The sequence below is a fragment of the Callospermophilus lateralis genome, unplaced genomic scaffold, assembly GCF_048772815.1.
Source record: "Callospermophilus lateralis isolate mCalLat2 unplaced genomic scaffold, mCalLat2.hap1 Scaffold_148, whole genome shotgun sequence".
NCBI lineage: Eukaryota > Metazoa > Chordata > Mammalia > Rodentia > Sciuridae > Callospermophilus > Callospermophilus lateralis.
Window position 1 is genome coordinate 1,472,891 of NW_027512614.1, and position 20,250 is coordinate 1,493,140.

A 20,250-nucleotide genomic window follows, 5' to 3' on the forward strand; every position below is an offset into this window, starting at 1 on the left:
AACATAACTAGAGATGGAGGCAGTTCACTAGAACCTAGAACTTGGTATAAACTAAGGTAAATAGACCGTCTAGAAGATGGGATGCAAAAAAAAAAAAAAAAATCTCTGAACAGTAGGACATGTACTGAGAAGCTAGCCTCCTAGGTTTGGAGCCTAGGAGCACATATGCATGCATATATGTAAAATAAATTTTCAGTTAAAATACTCATCTGACACTTGTTTATAAATTATGAAATACAGTGATAGAAAATGCAAGAAAACATTCCTACTCTAACTCTAAAACAATAGTTACGCTGACATCTAGTGGTAATGTACAGAAAAATCCAGATTTTACCAGGTTTGATGGTATCACTTTTCTTCACAAATTTCCTTCCTTTTCTGATACGCTTTCCTAAACTCTTCACCAAGCATATCAATATCATCCTCTTTTTCAAATATTCCCTATAAGAAAAATATTTTGTGTTACTTTTTGAATGCCAGAATATTGCACTAAATGCTTTAAGACTAACAAATATACAGACATGAGTTTAGTAAAGTTATCCAAAACAATGAAATTTATTCAATAAATTTATGAAACTTAAATCAATATTTTCCAAAAATATGACTTTACATTATAAGTATTCTTAGACCTAATTTCCTGACTTATCAGATCCAGAGCAGGAACTTGTGATAGGAATCTGGGATCTTCCACTTTATAATTACAATTTCCTGGAAGGAAAGGAATTTATATTGTATCCTACTCTTGTCTAAAACAGTTCTATAATAAGATGGAGGTTAAAGGTGAAGAGACTAAGCTCTACTAGACTCATACATGGAATCAGTTCTTCATGCCTCTCTTCTATGGCTAATCAGTGAACATTCTATCTGTCAGGAAAGAATCCAGATTTGGAGTTAAGTCATTTAAACAAGCCCTTTGAAATTCTTCATACTTCTATTTATTTTTCTTTTCCCCTATAGAAAACAGCAAAAGCCTCTTTAAAACAAAATTAAACTGAAATATTTATCTTGCATTCTAAAAGAAGAGGTTAGTTAAGTTATCCAAAACAATGAAATCTATTCAATAAAATTTATGAAACTTAAATCAATATTTTCCAAATGATTGAAACAATCATTTAGGTCATTTGGGGCCATTAGGACAAAGAATAAAGGTCATTTTGGGGTGATCAGGATTATAAGATCATCCTCCTGCCTCCACAATAATTCTCCCCACAAAAAATATTGACATCCAGTTACTCTCCTAGAATTTATAACTATTTTATGAAATTTATTAATTACATATAAATTTTTCATTAATAAGTCCATTGAGAATAATAATAAACATAACTAATTTCATTAATTCTAAACAATTAGACCAAAAGGTCCTGAAGCCAGGCAATAATTACTCATATATTTATCTTTCTTCTTCCTTAGTTTTGGACTGAACATAAAAGGTGCATTTGATTCTATGACATTAGTAAAAAATCAAAAGATAGATTTATATATTTGAAGTATGGTGATTTTATTTATATGAGTCCAAATGTTGAGGTGACCTATGAAACTCATTATTTTATGAGATATCTATGAAAATTTTTGATCTTTTAAAATTACTTTTAAAAATTAAAGTTACCTAGACCTAGTTATAACCTCCTAATATAGAAAAGATCTGTCTCAAACTCAGTTCAAGCATAGGCCTGTCATTGTGTTACCAATTACAATGTTTTCACATAATTTATTATCTTTTGTACATAAAATATTGTGGTTGCTTTAGGGTGGTTTATTTCTAGATCTCTGATGCTGAAAAGGGAGAAAAGAACCTAAAATCTAAATTCAATAAATTATCTCATAGCTCAATGTGCCAAGACCAACTCTCTCATTTTAGAGATGTTTAAATATGATCCCGGTGAGATTCAATGCCTGGCCAAAGTTCCACTAATGCTTTATAACAGAGCAAGATATGTGTGACAACTTCATTTTCTGATATTCTACTACACATTTTTTCCACTATTAGAGGCCACAAAGTTTATACCTTGAGCTAAATCTCACTTACCTTAGGGAGATATCCTAATAATTTCGTAGCATGTTCTTTGAGAAGTTTTAGCCTTTCTTCCTCAATAATATTGTTAATACAACCTTGTCTTCTTTGCTGTAACTGCCACTCTTCCAGCTCACGTTGCTGGAAATGCAAATCAGGTTTTATTAATGGTCATAGAATATGTTAATCTTTTTAAAAAGTTTTCAAATAAAACTGTTCTTTCAGTGAATTAGGTGATAAAATTGATGAATTATTTGTGACAATAAATTCAAAAGATATTAGTGCATAATATCTCATACTATTTTGTATGTACACACATAAGTTTTTTCATTTTTTAAAGTTACAAGAATAATAGTTATGACTACAATTTTTTAAGGAAACAAGTATATATAGCAAAATGTCAATACCAACTATTAAAGGAATGATTTCCTAATAAACAGTGTAAAAACAGTTTACTGTGTAAGACAAAAACAATTAGTGAATAAAACAGAGTAATCTAAAGGATAAATATTTTCTTATATACATCAAATTTTTTCAAAGTCCATATGAAGCAAAGGAGAAACAGCAAGAATCCCAGCAGAAGAACCAGCATTTCTCAGGAAAAACTATTAACACTCAATCACATTAAAATTCTGTGCCATGTAGTGCAAATGTTATGACTGTAGGTCAAAGTTTGAGGTCTTAATTAGGGACTTATGGAACTGTATCCAAATGTGCCTATTGGATAGGGAAGGATACAAAATGCAGATCATTGAAATAGTGATGCATCTCTACCAGGAATTGCTTGAGAGTAATGCTAAATTTTCCCTTGAAATAATACACTGAGGTCACTACTTATTCAGTCTACTCCTCATCGAAGATACATAAACCATAATGGAGTATGTGAAAACAAACTTCTATATAAGCTAATAACTCATCTAAGTTACTGGATAAATATAAAAAAGAATGCAGGCACACAGCAAATCCAATGCCACTGAAAACTGGAACTGCTTCTCAAAATATTTTTATCTACTATATTAGATCTAATTTTTATTTTTTTACAGAATAAGAAAACATTGATGTTCAACTGAGAAAAAACTTACACTCTCACTCACTGATTATTCTTGCTACTGAATCAAGGGTTGAGTTGCTCTTAATTAATTTGTCTCTAAGATAAAATAGGGTATTGGAATCTGCCATGAAATTGTTGTACCTGATTTTTATTTTTTGAGTTACACTTTTAAGGCTTTTTTATAGCAAGCTGTGGCCACAAAGTCAGTGGAATGTAAGTGACCTTCATATGGAAGCTTCCACCTTTTATCACTATCTCTGCTTGAAACATGGATACAAAGGCTAAAGATCTAGCTGAGATCATACACACAGAGTGAGATCATACACATCTATGGGCTACACCCATGGATGCCAGAGTGAAAAGGTAGAAAGGAGTCTGAGTCCCTGAAGACCATGGAACACAGCCTCCATTTCAGCCCTGGATTGCCTACTTGTAGATTTTCATATGAGAGAACAATAAACTAACCTCTCATCTACCATTAATGAGATTCAACTTCTAATCCTAATTGTGGCATTCTTAATAAAGGGGAGATGTAAGAAACTCCTGTAATATTGGGGGAAAGCACACTTAGATTTTTGTCCAATAATGCAGAGTATCTCATTTAGGTATAATATAGCAATTTCCTTCCTTGGACACTGGTTACAGTAAGTGTATATCCTAAAAAAAATTCTGGTAAATAGTGTAAATGACTTAGACAGCATGAAACCTATTTACCCATCTAAGAGAAATTCTGAACAGCTCTCATAGTAGGAAATTATGGGGAGTTTCAGATTTTGTCTAATTATAAAACTCTTTAGAGTAAACACTAGCTAGGAACAGTTCTGAACTCTAAAAAGCAGAATCAGAACCTCACACTTAGCAGTGTAAGTCTAATGGAATGATGATTTTTTGTTGCCTGAGGCCAAAACAAAAACATGGCCCAATCTTCCTGACACTTAAAGCTAAGTCCACAGCCTCATACTGGGGCTGTCCATGATTTTTTAAAAAAATTAAGACATAAATTTTATAATTTACAATTTATGCATTAGGTGGTTTTCTTTCTTTTTTTCCATCTTCTGCCTCAAAAAAATTTTTTTATTATTTTTTTTGCATTACAATTCTTAATATACCTTTATACCACAATTTATCATGTCTCTGATTGTATATAAGGTATGTTGAGGTGGTTTTATTTCATTGCCATTTGTAGATGTCTTGCTGACTATCGCTCCAAGCCATAAGAGAGGACAGTCAGTCACTGGTTTTACTTTTTTATAAGCAAGATTCAAAGCCTTAAGAAAATTTCCAAAATCTTTTAACTTTCTGTCTTCTTAATTACTGTGCTTCCTAACATGGTTGATCACATTCATTAATTCAACGTTAAGTATTTATCACACATCAGGCACACTGCTAGGTACTTTATAAATAATCATGTCCCTTAATGTATAGAGTTAAATCATGACTGGTTTATATCAAGGCTAAGAAATTGAGATTTTACCCTGTAAGAGTCCACTGAAGTTTAAGCAGGAGAGGGACATGATGAGATCTTTTAAAACCCTAGTAACTTGTGGCAGACAGACTTGTGTTACAAAGTGACCAGTTAGAAGACAATTTCAGTTAGTCTATGGAAATGCTACTGAATGTCTGTACAAAGTTACAAATGAACTAGATTTCAGAGTAATTGCTGAGGTAGAACCAGTACAATTTGGTAACCAACTAAAAATCATTAACTGAGTAAAAGGGGAAATCTAGGAATGCTTCCAAGGTGTGTTAGGCTTTTGTTGCTGTGACCAAAATACCTTCCTTTTCACAGCTTTACATGTGGCCCTCTCAGGACTGCCTGCAGGAGTGCTGACCCTGCAACACTTGTCTGACCTCCCAGTTCTCGTTCAGTGACTCTCACTGGTAAAAGTCCAGCTTCTTAACACAGTATTCCAGGTACTCATGCCCTGTCAGCTCTACGCTGCCATCAACACCATGCATATCTATATAACAGTACAATCATGTGACATATTTTTATAATTAGTTTTTGTATTGTTCTCTCCACCAAGCCCATAAATTCACAGATGACATAGACTTAGCTGTATTTACCTTTATGTTCTCAACACCAAACCATATTTAGCACATACAAAACACCAATAAATAGTTTGATTCCTTAATAAATGCTTGGTCAGAAAATATATCATATGATTGATAAACAGATATCTAACACTGGCATATAAAAAGGTCTCAGTAAATGTTTAGTGGATGAACAGATAAGTTGATTGCTGTTGAGTGGCAACAAAAAACCTTTTGTTCTTACCTTGTCTGCAAGAAACTGGTTGTGACGTTCTTCAATAAGTTTTTCCAAGGCCCTTCTATGTTCCAGTTGCTTCATTCTTTGTTTCTGAGCATTCGTTAATTCTATTCGGTCATCCTCAGCAAGGTTAGCTAGCATTGTTTTTCTAAAAGCCTCCTCTTCTTCTTTTGCAGCCTGTAATACTAATTCCCTCAAAGCCATTTGTTCTTCAAAATCTTGCTTCAATTCTCTCTGTTTTCTCAATTTCTCTTTACTTTTTCCTAAATAATGTAGATAAGTTAATTTAGTAATCATTTTTTTAAATCCAATTTACAAAGAGTGAAACAGTTGGCTAAGCTTAATACTACAATATGAAGTCAATTATGAAAAACTAAAAAAATTATGCCTTTTTATGACACTTTGCCCCACCATTTAAAACTATTTGGATAAAGAACACGTTCCTTTGGATAGCCTTCTATTACTGTATATATTTCTGATCTTGGTTCTAAACTCATAATTAACATATAACACTTTGAAAAGAGTTAATTTTGCACACCTGACTGTATTAATCTGTGGTTTCTGAAATGTGCACCAACTATGACTCATTCTAGAAACTTGCCGGAAACAGCTGTCCAAACCACTAAGTATTTTTCAGTTTCCAAATTCCTGTTTATCAAAGCTGCATTTATCCAACTTTAGTCTTCTAATACTCTCTTCATTCTCAAAATTCTCTAAAATTTAAAAACAATAATCTAACAATGACAATTAGACAATTTTCAGGGAAATTCAAATTCACTTGGAGCAGCAAAACTCTTTTCCTCCAAGTTTTATTTTCCAAACACTGATGAAAAATTTCAAACACACCAAAAAATTTAAAAAATTTTACAGTAATCATCCATATCTAATAACTAAATTCTAATTATGTTTTACTAGTCTTGCTTTATCATCTGTCCATTCAATTACGACTGTTATAAACAATTATATGTATATGTATACATATATACTTATTATATATAAAGTTATAATTTACATATACATATAAAGTTATAATTACTTTTTCAAAAATCTAACCAACTTTGCCCAATTGTAGCACAAGCTCCATGTAAGCCAATATCCTCAATGCATCTAAAATAACTGTCTTAACAACTGTATTGGTGAGGGTTCTTACAAATAACAGGGACCATAAAACATTTACTACAGGTCATTGTGTTGCATACAGGACTTCTGAAAGGACCAGAAAACCAAGGTTTCCCCATGACAATGCTGTCAAAACTGCCCCCAAATGATCTGCTTTTCCTGTGGTGTGGCTGTTATCTCATTTTGCTCACTTGTATCTTCACACCTTAAAAGGAGGGAGACAAGTGTGGGAGATAATCTAGGTCATATGAAGACCTTAACTAAAAGAAGAGTCGTTTTTACTTTTTAGTTTTTATAATATAGTAAAACAACTGTTTCCAAAAAAAGGGAGGGTAGGAGTAAGTGAACATCAGCTTTATCAACACTGTTCCCTATATATAGCTACATTGAGTATTCATCTCTTCTTTATCCCTTCTTCATTATGTCCCTTGAAGTCCTACTCTGTCTATAAAGTTTTCTGCAGTCTAATATTCATCTTCCTTTCTGGCCTCTTAATTTAAAAACATCAATTTATCATCTAATTGTATATTATATATATAATATGTCATATGTCCTCACTGAAAATAATTTCCTAGAGGACATATTTTGTTTTTAATTGAGATGCTGGCTTCATAAATGTTTCTATGATATATATTTTGTGTTTATTTGCTATGTATTATGTAGAAGGCTCACTGAGGGTAGAGTTATTGTCTCATTTGGTTTGGAATTCCTCTAGAGTTTATCACAACACTCTGCATACAGAAATGTAATATATACCAAATTTAATATAGTAATATAGTTGATATTTCCTGAAATCCATCTCCCATACAAAATTTTAGTTCAATTCAATAGTGAAGACATCAAGCTAAAAAACAGGTAAATGTTTGGCAAAAATAAAATATTTCCAATATAGAGTGTTCCTGTACTCTTTGATAAGTCTAGATCAGTATTATTCTAATTATATACCATGAACTGCATGATTTTCCATTCTGTGGTTTTAGAAACAGCTGTTCATTGAAACTTTGAAATAATTTACTATAAAACTACTTTGACTCTGGGAACTTTCAGGAAATCTCCTAGTCTGGATTCTCCTACAAAGACTAGATATTTTAATGGGGGAGATAATCCCAGTAAACAGCAATGAGGGACAAGCAGAGTAATGCAGAAAAGGAAGAAAAGCTAACACACAAGGTTACATCGCTGAGCTGGTGACCATGGTGGACAACTGAGGCTCAGTCCTGACAGGACCTTGTGAGTTATGTAGATGTTAACTTTCTGCTCCCAGAAACTGTCAGAAACGAGTCAGTCTAAGCTTTCATAAAAGTTCTCCATAGCTGTCACTGAAATTGTAGGTGGGATTGAGAGGACATGAGTCAAGGCACAAAAGATTTTGGAGGCAGGAGATATTCGTCATAATATTTTGCCTGATCATACTACATTTTTTGAAATTATTTTTAATTTGGAAAATCAGCTGGTTTAGATTTCCACATTAATTTATAATTGAATAAGTAACCTCTCTTTTTTCCCCTGATCATCTCTATATTTCCTTTGATAGACCACTTATCCTTTCTAAATCTATTTGGACTTTTTCTTTCTTATGTTCTTTTTGATAAAATGTCTTAGTTTTTCCCTAATAGTAAGCAACTGGATTAATTGATGATAGTGTGTTTTCCTAATCTTAGTTAATTTCCACTTGTAATCTTTATTTCCTTATACATTCTCACTCTAATACTTAGATTTGTATCCTTTTTCTAAGTTCACTGCCTATTTTTTTTCCACGAAACTTCTCACTAATTGCCACAGGTATCAGTATTATAAAATATTATATATTTTGATATAAAGAAATAGCATCCTCTGAATAGTTGCAGTTTTTCTCTTCAGTCAATAAACGAGAAAGATGTTTTTGAATATTTAGTTAGTTGATTAAAATATTTCTTACTAATTTCTTGTGATGTGTTAAACAACCTTGCATTATGCTGGTAAATTTCCTTTCGATCTCTAACAGCTTTAAAAATTATGTATTTCAAGGCAATGATACATGGAAGATTAGATGTTTCTTTTATTACACGTTCAGTATCAATTATATTTTTTAATCTGTAATACTTGGGATTTGTTTGATGTTCTACTTTATCTGGTGATAACCCTGAATCTATCTGCTTCCTATTTGTTCATAAATACATGATATGCCTTCATTTATCATTTTATTAACTTTCTGCACAGTTTGATCTTATGTATGTAAATTACATTAAGATATTCTAAAAGGGTCTATACATATTTTTTACACTTTATGTTGTTAATCAAGAATATACATGGAGTGTATTTTATATCAATACATGTATGTATCAATTTCCTCCTCACTAATGAAACAGTGTATCTAAAAGAACAATCTGTTTTGATAAAGCTGAAAATTATTATACAGAACAATAGTACTATATACAATTTATTACATGCATATATCTTGTTTTGTGAAGAATATGTTAAAATCTTTTTGCTTACTTAAAGATTGGATTCTTTAAAGACTTCAGTATACATACAGTAAAGTGTTCTTTACAAATTACATAAAGGTTTTCTGCAAGATTGAAATATAGGAAATATTTTATCCCATACTGTGGTTTGCATTTCATTTTCCTAGAAATGTTAGAAAATTATTAATGGTGAAAAAGCCCAATCTCTAAATTTTTCTTTAAAAGACATGCCTTCTTTTAACCTATCAACAAATGCCATTCCCAATTTCATGAAGACCCTCTTGTGTTTGCTTCTGTAAATTATATAGTTCTAGCTTTTTTGTTCATATCTGAGACCCATTTTGAGTTAATATACTAAAAAATAAAATAACAGGATTTGGTAAAAATGTGGAGACATTGGAACCCTCAGACATTATTAGCATGAGAATATAAAATGGTACAGCCTTTGTAAAAAGCAAAGTTAGGCAGTTCATAAAAAAAATAAACAGAAAATTACCATACTGGGGCTGAGGTAGATAGCTCAGCAACAGAACTCTTGCCTGGCATGACTGAGGTCCTGGGTTCAGTCTCCAGACCCCCCCACCCAAACATTCAAAATGGCCTAGCAATTCCACTTCTATGAATATACCCAAAATAATTTTTTAAAGGCGTTCTAACAAAAACTTGTATACAAATATTCATAGTAGCAATATTCAAAAACGTCAGAAGGTAGAAACAAAAACAATCAACTGTTGAATGGATAAACAAAATGTGGTATGTCCATATAATGCATATTATTTAGTCAAAAAAGGAATGAATTACTGATACATGAATGACCTTTAAAAACGTAATGTTGGAACTGAGGATGCAGCTCAGTGGCAGAGTACCCAGCATTTGCAAGGTTCTGGGTTCAATCTTCAGCACAAGAAAAAAAATATGCTAAAAGAAAAAAGCTGAGCATAAAAGGTCACATTCATATGAAATAACCAGTAGTAAAGTCTATAAAGACACAAAGTAGACAAGTGGTTGTCAGGGGCTAGGGTAGAAGAGAATGCACACAAATACCCTCCTCAGATAATGAAAACGTTTTGGAATTAGAGGTGATAGTTTCACAACACTGTGAACATTCTAAATGCCTCTGAATTATACACTTTTATTTAAAATAGCTAAACTGGTAAATTTTATATCATGTGAGTTATACCTCAATGTAAAAAATACTGATATAACTAAAAGGCGAAATACACAAATTCACAATATGTTAGAGAAATCAATAAACCCTCTCTTAACACTTGAAAGAACAACCAACACAGAAAATCAGTAGGGATGTGAAAGAGTCAACATCATATCACCAAGTAGTACCTAACCAACATGTATAAACGATTTAATCAACAAGAGCAGAATATGCACTCTAGTGCCCCAGAACAAATTTAATGAAATCGAGATCAAACTGAGTGTGTTCTCTGACCACAGTGGAATCAAACCAGATATCAGTAACTAAAAAGATAGCAGGAAAAATATCTGGATATTTGGAAATTAAGCAGCATAATTCTCCATAATTTATGAATCAAGAAAGAAGTCTTAAGAAAAATCAGAGCCAAGTATAGTGGTGCACACCTGTAATCCCAGCGGTTTGGGAGGATGAGGAAGGAGGATCGCAAGTTCATACTCAGCCTTAACAACTTAGCAAGGCCTTGTCTCTAAATAAAAATATAAAAAGGACTGGGATATGGCTCAGTAGTTAAGCAACCCTGGGTCCAATCCCCTGTACAGAGAAGGAAGAAAGAAAGAAAAAAATAAGTAAATTTTAGTTAATGAAAATAAGATGTGGCAAAATTTGTGAGATGCAACTAAATAAGGACTGAGAGACATTTATAGCACCAAATACACACACACATTTAGAAAAATGCATATGCAGGTTCAGTATCCCTAATCCAAAAAATTCAATATCCAAAATCCAAAGCTTTTACACATCATGCTGGCATGTCAAGATTTGGATTTTAGAGAATTTCTGACTTAGGGTTTTTAGATTAAGGATGCTCAACCAGTGAAGTCCATAAACATATTCCCAAATCCAAACACTCCAAAATATGGTACACTCTGAAAACAATAAAAGATAGTAAACCTGTGTAACACTAATTGCATGCATGTGAGAAAAGTCTAAAATAATCTCAGCTTCTACCTCTAGAACCTATAAAAAGAGAAGTAAAGTAAACTGAAAGCAAGAGAAAGAAAATAATAAAGATATGACCTGGAATCAAATGGATTTAAAATTAGAAAACAAAAAGATAATAATTTATGAAACAAAAGGCTGTTTTTTTAAAAAAAAATCAGTTAAGCTGAAAGACCTTTAATAAAGTTAACCAAAAATGAATATATAAATAAATGACAGGTATTGGGAATGAAACATAGGATATCAGTAAAGACCTACAGTCATCAAGAGATAATAAGGGAATACTACAAACAATTCTACACACATAAATCTCGCAACTTAGAAAAAAATGAATCACTTTCTTAAGAAACACAAGCTACCAAATCTCACCAAATATCAAAGATAATTTGAATAGCTCTGTAACTATCAAGGAGTTTGAATTAATCACTTAAAACTCCCTCAGAATAAAAATCCAAGCCAATATGGTTTCAAAGGAAAATTCTATAAACATTTAACAAATTAAAATTAATACAAATTCCTTATAATCTCTTCCAGAAATAGAAGAGGAAGAAACATTTCCCCATTCATTTATGAAGCTGAATCACCTTGAGGTCAGTATAAAAAACGAAAACTACAAACTGATATTCCTCACAAATATGGCTGAAAAATCCTTAACATGGTATTATAAAATAGAATTCAGTCATTTAAAATAAGTATTCACCATGATCAAGTGGGATTTATTCTAGGGATACGAGGCTGGTTTTGTACTCAACAATCAATCGATGTAGTTCTCCAGACTAAAGAAAAAGCATATGACCCTATGAGCATCTGTTACAACTCTACAATTAACATTATACTTTACAGTGTAAGACTGAATGCATTCCTCCTAAGATGGGCAACACTGTTATTCAACATAATGCTAGCAAATGATGCTGGAAGTATTAGCCAATACATAAGGCAAAAAAAAAGGAATCAAAGGTATACAGATTACAAGGGAAGAAAATAAATTGTCTCTATTCATAGAAGACACAGCTAATAAGTCAATTTAGCAAGATTGTAAGATACAAGATCAACATAAAAAAATCAACTCATTAGCAATGAATACATGGACACTAAAATGGGATTTGTATGCTGAAACCTATTTAAACACTGATGAAAAAATACAGAGATCTAAATAAATGGAGCTATGTTGTACTCATGTACTAGAAGATAGAACATGTTAATTCTCTGTAAGTTGATATTCAGACTTAATGCAATTTTTACCAAAATTGCAGCAAGGTTATTTGCAGACAGAGACAAGTTTATTCCAAAATTTATACAGAAAGGTAAAAGAACTAGGATAGTTAAAACAATTCTGGAGAACTACTATACAACTAGAGTAATCAAAACTGGGTGGTATTGGTGAAGAGAACAAAATAAGAGGTCTCAGGATTTAGACTCATTCAAAAAGCTCAATTGTATTCTAACAAAGGTGCAAAAGCAGCTCAAGTGTTAGAGAGAGTCATTCCAATAAATAGTGTGGAACAACTGGACATCCAATGGCAAAAATTATACTTCAATCTATGTCTCTTACCTTGTAAAAAATATTAACTGAAAATCACAAATTTAAAAAATAAAAATGCAAATAAAAAACTTATAGGAAAAAATAAATTCTTCAGAATCTAGACAAAGAATTGACACCAAAAATTCATGACTCATAGAGGAAAAATTGACAAACTGGACTTTATAGAAATTGAAACATTTGGCCTGAGAAAGACTGTTGGGAAGATGACAAGACACTTACAGACCAGGAGGAAATATCTGTAAACTTCCTACTTGACAAAGGACTTGTATTTAGAATACAAAAAGAACTCTCTAAACTCTACAAATGAACAAACACCTCAATTAGAAAATCAGCAGACAAGAAGAAATATTTCACTGAAAAAGATGGTAAGTAAGCATATGAAAAGATGTTGGCATCATTAGACATCAGGGAGATGCTACAATAAGATATCTAAAACAAGATATCACTACAATAAGATATCACTATGTAGCTATTAAAATGACTAAAATTAAAAAATAGTGAAAACACCAAAGGTTGGCAAGAATGCAGAGAAATTGCATCACTCATACATTGCTAGTCAGAGTGTTAAATGATATGGCTGTTTTGGAAAACAGTTTGGCAGTTACAAAACTAACAAGAGTTATCTCAAAACCCAGCTAATGTACTCTTGAGCAATTATCTCAGGAGAAATGAAAATTTATGTTTATGCAGAAATCTATACCTGAATGTTTATAGCAGGTGTATTGTATTTGTAAGAGCCCAAACTTGGAGACATTCCAGATGCCAAATATACCAGTTTATTTGATACATGGATGAAGTATCAAATGAACTGGTACATGCATATCAAAGACATACTATTCAATAATAACCGAACAAAGTATTGATAAAGGGCAACATGAATGAGTCTCCAGGAAATTATGCTCAGCAAAAAAGAACCACTCTCAAAAGGTTACATATTTATTTCTTCCCATTTATATAACATTCCTGAGATACATTTTTAAAATTAAGAAAAAATTAAAAGGTTCATCATTACTTTAGCACACATCAGCACTTCATTTCTTTATCATTGAATAATATTCTACTACATGGATATGTTTTGCTTATGATTTCATTAGGTTATTTTCACTTTTAGCCATTATGAATGCTGCTGCTATGAACATTAATATACAAATTTTTGTGTAGACTTAGGATCACTAATTTTTCATTATTGTTATTTTCTAACATATTTATTAAAACACATGAACTCCCCATTAAGTACTGCTTTAGCAGCTTCACACATATTTGGTATACACTTCTTTTATCATCAATTTGAAAAATCTAATTTCCACTATGATTTCTTCCTGTGCTCACTGCTTATTTAGAAGTACATTGTTTATTTAAAATATTTTTAAGGATTTTACAGGTATATTCTAAATGTTGATTCCTAATTTAATTATACTGTAGTCAGAAAACATACTTGGTATGTTTTAAAACCCTGTGAATTTATTGAGAATTAGTTATGTCCTAGAATATGTCTGTCTTGGTGAATGTTCTATGTGTACTTGAATGGAATTTGTATCCTGCTGCTGTTGGGTGAAGTATTCTCTGAATGTCAGGTCAGGTTTGCTGACATTGTTGCTCAGCACTGTAACCTATGATTCAGACCACTTAGTCTATATATTAATAAGAAAGAAATATTAAAATCTTTAACTCTTGATTGTGGATTTGTCTATTTCTCTTTTCAAACCTGTCAGTTTTGCTTCATGTATTATGAAGGTTTGCTAGTTAGGTTCATATGCCTTTAGAACTATTATATCCACTACATTAATCTTACAAAAATCCTTGTTCTGAAGTTGATTTGGTCTTATATTAAAATAGGAACTCCAACTTGCAGTATGTATTTCTCTTTTTGCTTTAAATTACATGTTGTCATCATACTTAAATTGTGCTGATTATAGACAACACAGTTACATTACACTTTTTATGATACAGTCTATGAACTGTTCTCTGAGTAAAGCTTTTTTATTCAACTTGAAAATGTCTTTTAACTGCATTGTTTACACCATTTACCTAGAGTGCGATTATCGATAGGTTGGGTTTAAATTTACTCATTCTACTGCTTCATCTCAATATTATAGTATTCTATTAATAATTCTTTTAATATCTGAAACTTACTCTTAGTTGCCTCCTGTATATTTCAGCTTGTTCTTCCTGGTATAATTCCTGTCGTACTTGTTCCAGGTCTTCACGTTGCCGCAGCATTTCTGCCAATTTCTGAGTCAGCTATTAAATTAAAAAAATATATATATATATATTTATAGGATCCAAATTCGATACCTAATTATTTCAGAAATTCACAAGTGTCAGAGAAGTGGTTATTTTAATACCGCATTCTGAAGCTGCAGCCTTTTTTCCTCATTTTCCTGAACTTTTGCCATCCCATGTTCTTCTCTTTGCTGCTGCATGTTGGCAAACTCTATAATTTTTCTGTTTTCTTCTTCCATCTCCTCACATTTCTTGTTTCTCCAGATAGTCTGCTCTTTCTGAAACTCCTCAATATATTTTCTAGTTGCATGCATTTTTTCTGATTTTCGATGTCTTTCCCTAAAGAGCAATAGCAGATATAGTTTTATAGTAAAAGAAATAATAAAATATCAAAAAATAAAAAGTTCCTTCTGTTAATAATAATGTGCAGGGAAACAACTTCCCTATTTACAGTTTGTTCATTAATACAACAAATGCCTATTACATAACACTACAAATTTTCTCTGGATAAAATACTACTGTACTTCTCTTTTAACCTACTAATGGAGTTTTATGCATCTCATTTCAGAAAGGCTATGACCTATTAATGTGAGCCTTGTAGTCTACTATTAAACTGTCTACTAAGGAAATTTATCAGAAAACATGTCCCATAACATATGGTATGGATATATTTAAGAAACAAAGATTTAGTCAGTAAATAAGCATTTATTAATTATGAGATACTTATTAACAATCATGCTGACAAAGATAAAGAAGAGCTGGTCTCAATTTTTGTGATCATAACTAATATTTATTGAGCATCTACTATGTATTCACACTGTTATATGTGCTTCAACTCTTCACAACAAACCTGTGATCAATCTGAAGTAAACGTTCAGGCATTAAGAATTTTAAGTCTCCATGACAAACTTACATTTGATCTTCTTCATAGATTTTCCTAACAATGTCATCAATCATGAGTTTCTCTTTCAGCAAGTGCTCATAAGCTTCCTGCTTTTTTCTCTCTTGTTCTTCCAGTTTTTTCTCCAAGTCAAGACCTTTCACTTTGTTTTTTCTGTCTTCAGCAGCATGCTCTTCCTTCATCATTCTCTCCTGCTCTTCCATCATGGTCTTGGCTATTTCAGCATCATGTTTCTGATATTAAAACAAAATTTACCTTTCTCTTTTCAAATCTGAACCCAGTATGATAGAATACTTTAAATAATTGTAACTGAACATTATAAAGCCTATTATATAAAATAAATTTTTTCAGCTGTCTAGGTAAAAAAGTCAAAAGTAAGTCATTGTGACCTAAAGGGTCTGAACGATGAGTCAGACCCTAGAAATGCGTGGGTAATTCCTGATAAGGATAATCAATAAGTCTGTACCAGAAAAACAGTAATAAAAATTATGAGTACTTTATTAGTAACCATTTTAAACTGTGAAAGCAGTAGTGATCTTTTTCTTTTGTTATAAGTTGATTTTCGATTTTAATTTTTCATAGTATCAGTTGCTATTTGGAATCAAGATGGTACTACCATTTTCATACAGGTCTGCTATTAAATGACTCTTATCAGCTATTAAGTTTCTCCTAGTTGAAGCTTTCTTTCCTGCCATGAGGCCTTAAGTTTTTTTCTTTCTCATGTATTAAAGGCCCTTTGTAATCTCTTTTACTTGAAAGGGTCATATATGCTACTGTGCCTGTTTTCTGCAGTTTGAATACACTCACTCTGTACTATTCCCACTAAGTTAGAGAAAATCCTTTTCTTGGATGGATTAAATCCCTTAATTCTTTTGAGCAATTTCAAATCATTTAACAAAATATGTTTAAATTAAATATAATGGAGCATTTTTTAAAATCAATGTTTGCCTTTATGATCACATCCTAGCATTTTTGGGTGGGGAGGGTACCAGGGATTGAATTCAGGGGCACTCGACCACTGAGCCCATCCCTAGACCCATCTGTATTTTATTAGAGAAAGGATCTCTCTGAGTTGCTTAGCGCCTTGCTAAATTGCTACGGCTGGCTTTGAACTCATGATCCTCCTGCCTCCGCCTCCCAAGCCACTGGGATTGCAGGCATGTACCATTGCACCTGGTCCATGTCATAGCTTTAACAGCATCAAATATAAAAAGCAGATTAAAATATGAATGATAAATGTCATTTGTTATATAATTAATGCTTATAACATGTACCCTGTTAATGTATCTTAACCAAAATTTCTTTACACTTTTCTTTGTACATGTTCACTAAATTCTTTAAAAAAAACTTTTATGTACAGATTACAACATACTTATAGAAATATATTATTCTTATTTTATAGATGAGAAAACATAAGCTCAGAGAGACAAGGCCAAATACTAGTACCTAGATATCTGACACCTAGTCAGGCCAAGTCCTAGGAATATTTGGTTTCAATTTTGTGGATCAATTTTGACTTAGAAAATAACAGCAATTCTTTTAGAAATCAGATTAGAATATCTATAATGGTCTTGAATAACCTCAACTATCAGGATAATTAAAACTACAAACCACTGGACAAATCATACATTGTGTTCTATTTTATTTTGAAAGGATAGAATTTATGCTTTCAAACAGAGGATATCCTTTCAACCTTTCAAATAGAGGATAGAGGCAATGAAGCCTCTCAAATTTTCCTACCAGCTGCTATACCTAAGGTTTTCATTACTAATAGCATGCTATATTTATTTCTACAAATGTGTGTGTGTGTGTATATATATATATATATATATATATATATATATATATATGCACAAAACATATATACCATTTATAGCCTGCATCTATTCCTAATGAATACTGCACTAGTTAACTATTTTGATATCACCTCTATAACTTTATGAACATATTTATGTTGATATACATATCTATGTGTACATACATTCATATATAATTAGCCTTTCTGTGTGATGATACAAACTCAAGAGATAAGGTATACCCTGTTTGTGATAACTTATGAACTGTACTTTATATTTATACTGTATTACATTTCTTGCCCTCAACTGAGTAGCATGTGAGGAGTTAGAAAAGGGGAACAAATAGAAACTTGAGAAAGGGGCTGCTTTTGTAAAACAGACAAGTTTCCTATACAAAATTATCAAAATATAAATCAACATGCAAAAAATATAGTTATCAGCTAAAAGAGTCTAATATTAAGTTAAACAATGTTTCCTATGAAATCACTGAAGATTTTGGATACCTTAAGAATCTGAAAGTTATACCAGTATTTGGAAATCGTGCAGTGTAAATTATTTACAGAATGCAACAATTTAAAAAAAAAGGACTCTTTGTTTTTAGTATCATAAATAAAAACAAAACAGTGACCAGAAACAACATTACCATTCGCTCATATTTAATGGCATCCTTCTCAGCAATCTGGGCTGCTCTTTCTTTATTCATGTAAGCTGGTTTTAATTTCTTCTCCAATTCTCTGAGCTCAATACTGTGGGGGAAAAAAAGTCAAATTTAAATCTGCAGATTCTTAAGAGAATTAAGCTCCACAGAAAATTAAGTGATGACATTTTAAATTTTCTCAAAGATAGTATATAACTGGTATTATTTTAGATCCATAGGAGAAATAAGTTAGTTCCTTAATGGATGACTCACATTCCTATCAGCAATGTCTGAGGGTTCCAATTGTTATTTTCCATTGTTTTTAACAAGCCTAACTGATGAAATAACACCTTGTTGTGGCTTTAATTTGCATTTTCTTAGTGACTAATGATGTTGAATATCTTTTCATGTGCTTATCACCTATTGTGTATCTTCTTGATATAAATGTCTATTTAAGTGCTTTAGCCATTGTTTTAATAGGATTGTTTGGTATTTGTTGTTGAATTATCATTTTTCTTTATATATTCTGAATATTAAATCTTTATCAGAAATACGAATTGTTCTTCGAACCAGAATGAGTTCTGAGTTAGGTCAAACAGAGATGAAAATTTTGTGTTAATCCTTCAGGTAGCCTCAAGGCAAGTTAGAACAGACAAAAACAGTACATTGTAAATAAGGTATGCTCTGCTACCTCCTTAAACCAGGGAGCAAGGTCTCACTAGGAAGATGGGCTTAAAGACTGCCTCGGAGCTAGGAGGAGATCCAACAAGGGCAAATAAAAGTACCACAAAACTTTCCTACCATTTTTAAGGTGCCTTTTTCTTGATTCAATATTTTCTTGGTTGCTATAAATCTTTGGATATTAACCAGAGTTTTTATAAATTTGGTTCTGACTATTTCTCCATGTTTTTTTGATGTTTCTGGTAGGGGAAGAGGTGAGGAGGAACAGGAGTTTGGAGCTGCCCATGCTGCTATTTTGTTAATGTCACTCCAATCCCACAACTTCTACTATGAGGTATTTTCATGATCAGTTAAAATACTTTCTAATTTAAATTTTTATTATTATTTTTTGATCCAAAGGTTATTTTGAAATACATTTGAAAATATACTAATCTACAAAGATTGGTAATATTTTTTTTATTAATTTTTATTGTTGGTTGTTCAAAACATTACATAGTTCTTGATATATCATATTTCACATATTGAATCAAGTGGGATATGAACTCCCATTTTTACCCCGTATACAGATTGCAGAATCACATCAGTTACACATCCATTGATTTACATATTGCCATACTAGTGTCTGTTGTATTCTGCTGCTTTTCCTATCCTCTATTATCCCTCCTCACCCCTCCCCTCCCCTCTTCTCTCTCTACCCCCTCTACTGTAATTCATTTCTCCCCCTTATATTTTTTTCCTTTTCCCCTCACTTCCTCTTGTATGTAATTTTGTATACCCCTGAGGGTCTCCTCCCATTTCCATGCAATTTCCCTTCTCTCTCGTTTTCCCTCCCACCTCTCATCCCTGTTTAATGTTAATCTTCTCATGCTCTTCGTCCCTACTCTGTTCTTAGTTACTCTCCTTATATCAAAGAAGGTATTTGGCATTTGTTTTTTAGGGATTGGCTAGCTTCACTTAGCATAATCTGCTCTAATGCCATCCATTTCCCTCCAAATTCTATGATTTTGTCATTTTTAATGCAGAATAATACTCCATTGTGTATAAATGCCACATTTTTTTATATCCATTCGTCTATTGAAGGGCATCTAGGTTGGTTCCAGAGTCTTGCTATTGTGAATTGTGCTGCTATGAACATGGATGTAGCAGTGTCCCTGTAGTATGCTCTTTTTAGGTCTTTAGGGAATAGACCGAGAAGGGGAATAGCTGGGTCAAATGGTGGTTCCATTCCCAGCTTTCCAAGAAATCTCCATACTGCTTTCCAAATTGGCTGCACCAATTTGCAGTCCCACCAGCAATGTACAAGTGTACCCTTTTCCCCACATCCTGGCCAGCACTTGTTGTTGTTTGACTTCCTAATGGCTGCCAATCTTACTGGAGTGAGATGATATCTTAGGGTGGTTTTGATTTGCATTTCTCTGACTGC

General features: G+C 32.2%; 1 pseudogene; it reads right to left on the minus strand.

Annotated features, from left to right (window-relative positions):
* Positions 1–348: 348 nt before the first annotated feature.
* LOC143388129 (meiosis-specific nuclear structural protein 1-like) overlaps positions 349–20,250 on the minus strand; it is a 34,793-nt pseudogene continuing 14,891 nt past the window's right edge.